General features: G+C 33.8%; 1 protein-coding gene across 7 annotated transcripts in view; it reads left to right on the top strand.

The window, feature by feature from the left end:
• LOC117176311 overlaps nt 1-9,560 on the top strand; it is a 422,202-nt gene that overhangs the window by 189,229 nt on the left and 223,413 nt on the right. The window lies entirely within an intron of this gene.

Here is a 9,560-nt window from a genome sequence, read left to right as displayed (position 1 = left end):
ATTTATATTTTATACTTGAAGTAACGTAACCTCAAAATACACGCATTAAAGAGGCGCGCGAAGTATTCAAATCATGAGAAACGCCAGCCCAGCAGCGAAATCTGGAACTATTAAAATCCCAATCTCTTCATTTTATTTCAAAGCAGATAGAGATATAAATAGAACCGCCGAAGTGTTCCGATAGGCAATCGTGCACCTTCGAGTTTTCAAATTCAGAAGAGGAGAAATGGGTTGCGCGCGCAACCCAGGCATTTATATCGTCTCCTACCATATTCACATGGACATAGACGTGTCATAGCATTAGACCACGTCTCGTTTCAGATCTGGGATCACTGCTTCAGATACTCGAACGAAAAATCTTGAAGCGTTGCATGACTGTCTAACTCACGGTTCCTCGTGTCGCAAGGTCTATCAAGCTAGCACCTCCACAAACGAAATTCCCAAATTTCTTAATGTCAGAATTTTGGGCTCTATTGCCAATCTTTGAGCTCCGCTACTTTTTGTGAAAATTCAAATTTTGAGTGGAGGTGCTGACTTGAATCAAGCCTGCCATCCACTGTATAAGAATTGAAAGAAAACAAAAATCGAACACGTCAGAATTTTGGGCTTTTTTGGGCTCTTAAACGCACCAACAACCAATTTCCAAAAACCACCCCTACAAAATATAAAACCACCCCTTATGTAAATAATAAAATTCGGAAAAAACAAAAAACACCAGTATTTTGCAAAATCCAAAATGCACTAGTTTTGTGGCTTATTTTAGAGTCTCAAATGCACTTAAAATTATATTACAAAAACCACCCCTGTGTAAAAACAAGCCAACCTATTAATAAAAACTTAAACCTTGATGTTGGCATTTTTGAACAGCCCAAAAATCAGAGACTCCATTTGAACCGTAAAATTCGAAAAATATCAGAGACTATAGTAACACTGTAATATTCCGCAAAAGATTGGTTTGCACAAAATTATGTTTGATTGTTAAAAAGGGACTGTTTTTTAACGTCAAGTGTTCGGGATCAAAAATCTGAGTAGGTATTTTTAAGAAGCCCAATATTCATAAACTCTACTGACACTGGAAAATTCTCAAAAATATTAATTTTTGACAAAGTCATATATACATGGTAGAGAAGGGTTGATTTTATAAGTTAAGGGTTGAAGCCCAAAAATCGGAGTGGATATTTTGGAGGAGCCTAAAAATCAGAGACTCTACTGACACTAGAAAATTCTCAAAAATATTATTTTTTGACCAACTCGTATAAACGTGGTAGAGAAGGGTTGATTTTATAAGGTAAGGGTTGAAGCTCAAAAATCGTAGTGGATATTTTAGAGGAGCCCAAAAATCAGAGACTACATTAACACAAGAAAATTCTCAAAAATATTATTTTTTGACAAAGTCGTATAAACTTGGTAGAGAAGGGTTGATTTTATAAGTTAAGGGTTGAAGCCCAAAAATCAGAGTGGATATTTTCGAGGAGCCCAAAAATCAGAGACTACATTTACACTAGAAAATTCTCCAAAATATTATTTTTTGACAAAGTCATATATACATGGTAGAGAAGAGTTGATTTTATAACTTGAGGGTTGAAGCCCAAAAATCGGAGTGGATATTTTCGAGGAGCCCAAAAATCATAGACTACATTAACTCTAAAAAATTCTCATAAATATCAATGTATATATAACTATGTATATATGACTTTGTCAAGAAATAATATTTTTGAGAATTTTCTAGTGAAAATGTAGTCTTTGATGCCTGGGCTCCTCGAAAATACCCTCTCTAATTTTTGGGCTTCAACCCTTAACGTATAAAATCTACCTTTCTCTAACACGTATATACGAATTTGTCAAAAAATAATATTTTTGAGAATTTTCTTGTGGTAATGTAGTCTCTGATTTTTGGGCTCCTCCAAAATATCCACTCCGATTTTTGGGCTTCAACTCTTAACTTATAAAATCAACCCTTCTCTACCATGTATATATGACTTTGTCAAAAATTAATATTTTTGAGAATTTTCCAGTGTCAGTAGAGTTTATGAATATTGGGCTTCTTAAAAATACTTACTCAGATTTTTGATCCCGAACACTTGACGTTAAAAAACAGTCCCTTTTTAACAATCAAACATAATTTTGTGTAAACCAATCTTTTTCGGAATATTACAGTGTTACTATAGTCTCTGATATTTTTCGAATTTTACGGTTCAAATGGAGTCTCTGATTTTTGGGCTGTTCAAAAATGCCAACATCAAGGTTAAAGTTTTTATTATTAGGTTGACGTTTTTTTTACAAAGGCGTGGTTTTTGTAATATAATGTTAAGTGCATTTGAGACTCTAAAATGAGCCAAAAATCTAGTGCATTTTAGATTTTGCAAATTTTATTTTTCGCAAGGGGGTGGTTTTTCGAAAATAGAGGTAGTTTTTATATTTTTTTCATGCATTTTAGAGCCCAAAATAAGCCCCAAATTCTGGTGTTTTCTGTTTCTTCCGAAATTGATTTTTTACATAGGGGGTGGTTTTATATTTTGTAGGCGTGGTTTTTAGAAATTGGTTGTTGGTGCGTTTAAGAGCCCAAAAAAAGCCCAAAATTCTGACGTGTTCGATTTTTGTTTTCTTTCAATTTTCATACAGTGGAGGTGCTGCCTTGATTCAAGTCAGCACCTCCACTCAAAATTTGAATTTTCACAAAAAGTAGCGGAGCCAAAAAATCGGCAATACAGCCCAAAAAAAGCCCAAAAAAAGTCCAAAATTCTGACATGAAGAAATTTTGGAATTTCGTTTGCGGAGGTGCTAGCTTGAGAGACCTCGTGTCGCACGCGTCTAGCTATAGTCCAGACATTAAGTCGGAAAAAAGTATGAAATTCCACAAAATATCCTACCCTGCAATGTTTTTGATGAGAAAGTTTCGTTTTGGGGTCCTTCTTGTCATATCGAAAATGCTAGAACAGATCAGTTTCCAAACCCGGTTTTTTTTTAAACAGTTCCATACGTTACTTTTGCGTGGACAGATAATTCCCATTGCATTTTAGAGCAAAATGTCAAACAGAAAAAAGAAATAAAACAAAATTCTAAACAAATTTTGTTTTAAAAAGACCCACTAACTTCTATTGGTTCCAAGTTATAATACATTGAAAAGTCCCCGTTTTTTTTTTAATTTTTAGCAAAATGTCTCTAAGTTTCAAAAAACACTGTGTATCTTTGCAAATAATTACTGCACGGAAAAGTGTTCCACAGGTGAGTGAAACTAGACTCAATTTCCTGTAATTACAAAAAAAGAACAATAACCTACCTGTGATATGTCATGAGTTATGACCCCTTTAAAGTGGGCCATTTTAGCCTGTTTTTACGGGCAAAAAAGTTTACTTCAGTTTTTTCTAAATAAATCCTGCCAAGTTCAGTTTACGTTGATTGTACTACTATCGGCGAGAAAACTATAGGCATCTGCCTTTGAAGCTTAACAACTCAGTCAAAAAAATGCCAGCGCAACAAAAAAAACAGTCATTTAAAAGCTGAAAGTGTTCAAACTGCAAACTGTAATTGATAAGCTTTATATTTATTTTCAATCGCCAGAAAGCAGGGAGGGCTCGATTTTACGCTGCCGACCGCTGGTGCCTTTCTTCGACTGTGGCCAGGTGCCATTCAAGCATTCGGAACTAGGGGCTGAAGAATGGCACCAGCGGTCGGCAGTAATACAAAAAGAGGGCCCCCCCTGTTTTCTGTCACTTGTTTTCGAACAAAAAAAATGTCTAAAAATATTGCGATTTTCACAAAAAAGAAGACTAACACATCCTTCCGGATGATTGAAAATAAATACAGAGCCTATCAATTACAGTTTGCAGTTTGAATCGCTTTAATATCTGTATTAGAACTTAAAATAATATAGTTGCACATTTTTGCACTTTTAAGCAACAATTTTTATTATTTTTAAAATTTCTCAACTTCAACTCGTTCACAACAGTTAATGCTCTAAACTTGGCTGTTCGTAAATGTACCCAAAAATCCTTACTTTTTTTACATTTTTCAGTCTGCTAAGCACAAAATTTTTTTTAAATAAACGTCTTTAACACATCGTTCAATAAGTCCCGAGACTAACAATGATAACAACTTTTTTTTTCAAAAATCATTTTTATTCATCAACATAATCTCCGTTTAGAGTGATACAATCTTTCCAACGCCTTTCCAACATTTCTATACCATGTTTATAGAAAGATTTATCCTTTGCTTCGAAATAGGCTTCAGTTTCGGCAATAACCTCCTCATTCGAGTTAAATTTTTTTTCCCTGGAGCATTTTTTTGAGATCAGCAAAGAGCCAGTAGCCGCTAGGGGCTAAACCTGGCGAATACGGGGGGTGGGGAAGCAAATCAAAGCCCAACTCGTTGATTTTTGCCATTGTTTTCATGGACTTGTGGCATGGCTTTTTTTGTTCCATTGAAAGAAATCGCGGCACCCACTTGGAAAAAACCTTTTTCATGCTCAATTTTTCATGAAGGATTGTAAATGCTCTTCCAGATGATATCTGTGTCATTTCTACAATCTCACGGGCCTTTAATTTGCGATTTTTCATTACGATTTTTAAAACGTCACTCACATTTTCCGGCGTAATGGCTTCCAATAGCCTACCCGAACGTTCCGCATCGTTTGTGTCCGTACGACCCCGTTTAAACTCAGCATACCAACGACAAATCGTTGATTTGGATGGAGAGGAGTCCGAGTAACGTTTTTCTAGTCACTGCTGGGCTTCTACGGTGTTTTTACCCATTAAAAACAATGTTGAATCAACACGCGAAACTCGCTTTGTTCCATTTTTCAAACAAATTATAAAGTGACTTTACTCTAACCTTGATAACTCTGCAGTTTGTGGTCCAATCGACGTGAAATTTTTACACGCTTCATGTGAAGGTTCGCACTCTAGGAACCCGTGGCTAGTTTGGTACTACTAGCACCATCTCTGGGTTAGTCTCGGGACTTATTGAACGATGTGGTAAGCTCATTAACGTAGAACACTTTCAGCTTTTAAATGACTGTTTTTTTGTTCCGCTAGCATTTTTTTTTGACTGAGTTGTTAAGCTTCAAAGGCAGATGCCTATAGTTTTCTCGCCGATAGTAGAGGATGAAATAGAGTCTATAGAAATCTGCGTATATATAAAAAAAAAGTCTTTTAGACTTATTATTATGGGAATTGCAAGGTTTCAAAACTGTCTATTTTTTTTGAATTTTTGACTAAAATCGAAGAAGTTGTGTTTTTGCAAAATACCTCATTTCCTGTGAATCACACCACAAAGTTTCTAGAGAATAAATGAAAGACCAGCTAATTTGGTGTTATATCGAAAAAAAGTGTCCTAGCCCAAATAGGTCACGAGATATGACGTTGGAAAGTGCACTCTTCATGCATAGAGTCACCTGAGCGTACCATAAAGTAGAACTACGGTCATATTTCGGAATTTTTGTCACAAATAAGTTATATGATTCATTTATTATATATAATACGTCTTTTGACGTTAACCAATAAATAACTTTTTATAACAAAAGCTTGCTATCACTACATATGTTTACTTTTTGGCCCTTTTTAATCATTTTTGTGGCAAAAAAGTCACCGTAATTGATTAAAAATATGTAATATGTTTTTTATCCATAAGCAAATATTTTTATTCATAATTGTTTTCAAAAAAATATTGCTATAATCACTGTTGAGTACTTTTTGACTACTTTTGTGGCAAAAAAGTACTTATAATTGATTAAAAGTGTGATACATATTTGTTATCGATAAACAAATCGGTTTTTAATGATTGTTTATAACAATTTTTTCTAATAAATACTTTTTTTGCATTCAATTTTATACTTACCTCGAAGACACTTGTGATTCGGAAAATACATAATTAAATGCAGAAAAAGTATTCATTAGAAGGTATTGTTACAAACAGTTACCAAAAACTATTTGCTTATTGATAAAAAAGATATGTCACATTTTTAATTGATTATAAAGCTTTCATGTTACAAAAGTATTGAAAAATGATTATGATCAGATTCCATAATAAAAAATGATTAAAAAATTATCTGTTTATTATTAAAAAACTATTTTTTTATTAATAAAAAATGTATATCACATTTTTCATCAAGGATAAGTACTTTTTTGCCACAAAAGTAGTCAAAAAGTACTCAATGGTGGTTATAGCAATATCTTTTTATAAACAATTATGAATAAAAATATTTCCTTATGGATAAAGAACATATTACACATTTTTAATCAGTTACAGTGATTTTTTTGCCACAAAAATGCTAAAAAATTGCCAAAAAGTAAACATAAGTAGTGATAGAAAGCGTTCGTTATAAACAATAATTTATTTATTAATGTCAAAAGACGTATTATATATGATAAATGAATTATATACACTTATTTGTGACAAAAATTCCGAAATATGACCGTAGTTCTACTTTACGGTACGCTCAGGTGCCTCTATGCATGAAGAGTGTACTTTCCAAGGTCATATCTCGTGACCTATTTGAGCTAGGACACTTTTTTTTATCTCAAGGGCATGTGATACTTAGAAAATTGTCGATTTTACCAGTTTTAGATTCCCCCGGATTTTTTTCTAGAATAATAAATATTTTGTCTTCAAAATTTGGGAAATGATAGCAAACATGCTAACGGACGTCCCCACACACGTTTTTTGTGGGTTAATTCAAAAATGTTTTAATTTAGCAAAATGTAATTAATTTGCATAGCGCTTAGGAAATAGTATCGATTTTTTAGTGTTAGATTCCCCCGACTTTTTTGCCGGATAAGAAATATTTTGCCTTCAAAATCTGGGAAATGATAGCGAACATGCTAACGGACGTCCCCACACACTTTTTTTTGTGTTTTTTTTATCAAAACATTTTTGATATTGCTAACAACGTGTGAGCATATTTCGAGGTTATGTGTGTTACAATTCATCCGAGCGTTACTTCCAAACTACACAATATTTTTGGCCGAAAACTTTGGACTTACAAATAAACATAGTAACTAATCTCCCGGAACTAACCTTGTTTGCAGACAATCAAAAAAGTTTATTTCTTTGATAATTTCCAGATTATCGAAAAGGCAGAAATGGAAAACGACGTAACCTCAAAATAATGCAGATGCATAAAGTTTTTATTTAGCACAATAAATTTTTTGTTATTATCCCTCAAAAAAGAGTCCAGGGACGTCCGTTATGATATATTATGTTATCTTTGAATGCAGTTTTTAAAAATTTTCATTTTCGTGGGAAAAAAGCTGGGGAAACTGTCAGTATCACATGCCCTTAAGCCAAATTGGCTCTACTTGCATTTATTCTCTAGGAACTTTTTGGTGGGATTGCAGGAAATTAGGTACTTTGCAAAAACACAACTACTTCGACTATATTCAAAAATGCAAAAAAAAGAAATGTTTGAAACCTTACGATTCCCAAAATAATATGTCTAAAAGACTTTTTTTAGATGTACGCAGATTTTTATAGGCTCTATTTCATCCTCTGGTACAATCAACGTAAACTGAACCTGGCAGGATTTATTTGGAAAAAACTGTAGTCCACTTTTTTCCCGTAAAAACAGGCTAAAATGGCCCACTTTGAGGGTTCATAACTCATGACCTCTCACAGGTAGGATATTGTTCTTTTTTTTAATTACAGGACTTTGAGCCTAGTTTCACTCACCTGTGGAACACTTTTCCGTGAAATTTGTTTTCTTTCTTTTTTCTGTTGGGCATTTTACTCTAAAATGCAATGGGAATTATTCGTCAGGCAAAAGTAACTTTTTGAACTGTTAAAAAAAAACCGGGTTTGGCAACTGATCTGTTCTAGCATTTTTGATGTGTCAAAAAGGGCCCCAAAATAAAACTTTCTCATTAAAAACATTGCTGGTTGGATTTATTATGGAACAAAACTACCAGATGCCTGGACTACTATCAAAGAATAAGCAATCGTGACAATTTTTTCAATATTTTCCAACGCTGTCTAACCCACTGACACCTCGTGCCTCACGCATATAGCAATGAGAATCGAGTATTGTGACAATCGAAATCGACAATATCGTTTAGAGATTTTATAATAAAGAACCCCGTTCTACGATGCGGCGTTCAATTGTCCGCGCATGCAAAGGCTATAGATACATTTATATACAGTTCTACTATAATTTTGTATTTAATGCTATTAGTATAGGATAACTATGGAGCGCTGCTACGGACGTGGCCTAATCCCCCGTTCTGCCCTACACCCCGCATCAGTCGCCGACGCGTCACAGTAGATACGGCGGACTAGACGAGACATATGGAGCTGGTGAGGGGGAAGGGGGGTTCCCGTATGTAAGATTCTGGGTCTTGTGATGTAACACAGGGACTTTCCATATCTGCCAATGGAAACGGGCGAAGAGTAGAGATAGGAGATTCCCGACTGAAGATTTCAGAGCACCTTGACGTAATAATGTTGGGAGTTTCTCCTGAGAAGAATATACTCAACCGCTTTTTAATATTTTTAATAATAGAAATAATGTTTTAAATTGAATAAGTTCAAGAAGCAGCATTTATTATTCATTTATGAGTAAAATAAGTTTATAAAAATAATATTTCTAAAAATAGTAGAAGGGTAAATAGTAGTTTGTTTGAACCTATGAAAATAGATTTATCTAACTTTAAAAAAAAAACCTCACATCGAAATAGACCTACTAAAATTGTTTTACATTTCAAAAAATCTAAACCTACCTTAGAGTTAAAAATACCTACTTAAGAACTGAATATTATTTTATAACTCATTAGATTTTTATAGTGTGGGATACCGATAACACAGGCCAACAATTCTCAGAACCAGAGACCAGACCTACTATACCCGAAGGTTTTTGCTGCGCTGAATCCAAATCTGACCTCAGAAACTCAGAAACCTTCAAAGATCTTCAAGCGCACTACACTACCTGTCAAAATTTAACGTTCACCTCTTTTTTCATGATTCATTAAGTCCTCTTTATTTTAATTATTTCAGAGAAAGAATTTTTTCTTTTTGTAAAGATTACAATTTTCTCAAAATTCGGTATACAATGAGCACAGGTAGAAACCAATTTCTCCATTTTTAAGTGCTTATTACAAAAAGAGTATAAATTTCAATTTTGTCTTAAATTTTAGAGCAATATTCCAAATAATCAACGCTTCTTAATATTCTTAAGCTCATTTTAAAGCGATGTTTTAAAAATCCAATATTTTTTGTGTCAGAATAATATTTTGGTAAAATACATCACATAAGTAACCATTAGATTTCTTTAAAGGTCTCTCAAAATATGTAATTATTAAATTTTTATTCTCATTTGCCTGCAAATAAGATGTTTTCCATTTTTACTTTCTCATTCCTGAGAGTGTAATGTAATCGTCCAAATTTTCCATCTCTGGTTTTTAACGGATCTTTACGTTTCGGCACTTACAGAATCCGAGAACCATAAAAGGGGGAGGGTCGGTAAGGCCGAATTTTGGCCTAATTTATTTTTGGACCAAAAAATCTGAAAAAATCATGGTAGTATCTTATAAGTATCCCGAGTCGATTGCACGCTAAACGGACTACCCCCTAGC

The sequence above is a fragment of the Belonocnema kinseyi genome, chromosome 7 (assembly GCF_010883055.1).
Source record: "Belonocnema kinseyi isolate 2016_QV_RU_SX_M_011 chromosome 7, B_treatae_v1, whole genome shotgun sequence".
In the NCBI taxonomy this organism is placed as follows: domain Eukaryota; kingdom Metazoa; phylum Arthropoda; class Insecta; order Hymenoptera; family Cynipidae; genus Belonocnema; species Belonocnema kinseyi.
Note: the sequence above shows the minus strand (reverse complement) of the source record. Positions and strands in the feature narration are given on the sequence as shown.